A 1,044-nucleotide genomic window follows, 5' to 3' on the forward strand; every position below is an offset into this window, starting at 1 on the left:
GCATATGGAAGAAATGCTTGAACTGTGGGTGCCCTAAAAACCAATCTAACTCCTCTTCTTTAAGATGACCGCCTAATAAGTTTACCGTCTCTGAAATAAAACACTTTCCAGACATCTTGAAAGGCTTCGTATACTGGGAGTAATCGAAGTACATATTCAGAGGTTGCATTACGTCGCATTCATCCTCAGATCCCTGCAAGACACATATCTAGTTATACCAAGTTTTTCTAAGTTATACTTTTTCTAAGTTTTCCTAAGTTATACAGTTATACTTTTTAGAACGAATTCTTATTTGAACGGTTATACAATATAGAGAAGATACATACCGATGAATCCTTATCATTTGACTTCTCAATTGAGTTCGTCTTATCGGAATCACGTTCAGATTCATCCCCACGATTTCCTTCTTTTTCGAGATCTGTTGGGGGATTCGATTTTTCTACATAGCTTGGGTTCTTTGTACGAACCATTACGACTCTTGCACACAAAAAAAACAACCGATTTCAACTTCCACTTCACTCCAATTCATGAAAGAAATCGACGAAACCCCAAAATTGAAAACCAAATTACCGAAAATCGAAACCCATATTACCGATTTTGAAAAACAAATAACCCAAATTCGAGAAACACCAACCGATTTCAACTTACCCAGAATCGAGTTATCCTTAGTTGCACTTGAGGGAGAAGAATAATTAAGCGGGATTTGATCGAGGGAGAGGGGATTTCGTGAATGAAGGAATTCGAAAAGTTGGTTGTTAAAGAGGAGATCCGATTTTAAGTGGATTGTCCGAATTTTGTGGGTTTGGGTGGGTATAAGGTGGTTGGATCTGTAAATAACAAAAGGATATTAGGGCTTTTTGTCTTTAACCACATTTTTGATTAAAAATATATATATATATATATATATATATATATATATGTTTGTTATTATCGAAGGGGGATATGAGAATAGAAGTTTGATTGCAAGGGTATATTAGATTTTAGTCTGTTTTATTAAGATATATCTTTCCACGGTGGAATATCTTTTTTTTTTTTTTTTTTTTT

The sequence above is a fragment of the Camelina sativa genome, chromosome 19 (assembly GCF_000633955.1).
Source record: "Camelina sativa cultivar DH55 chromosome 19, Cs, whole genome shotgun sequence".
Classification (NCBI taxonomy): domain Eukaryota; kingdom Viridiplantae; phylum Streptophyta; class Magnoliopsida; order Brassicales; family Brassicaceae; genus Camelina; species Camelina sativa.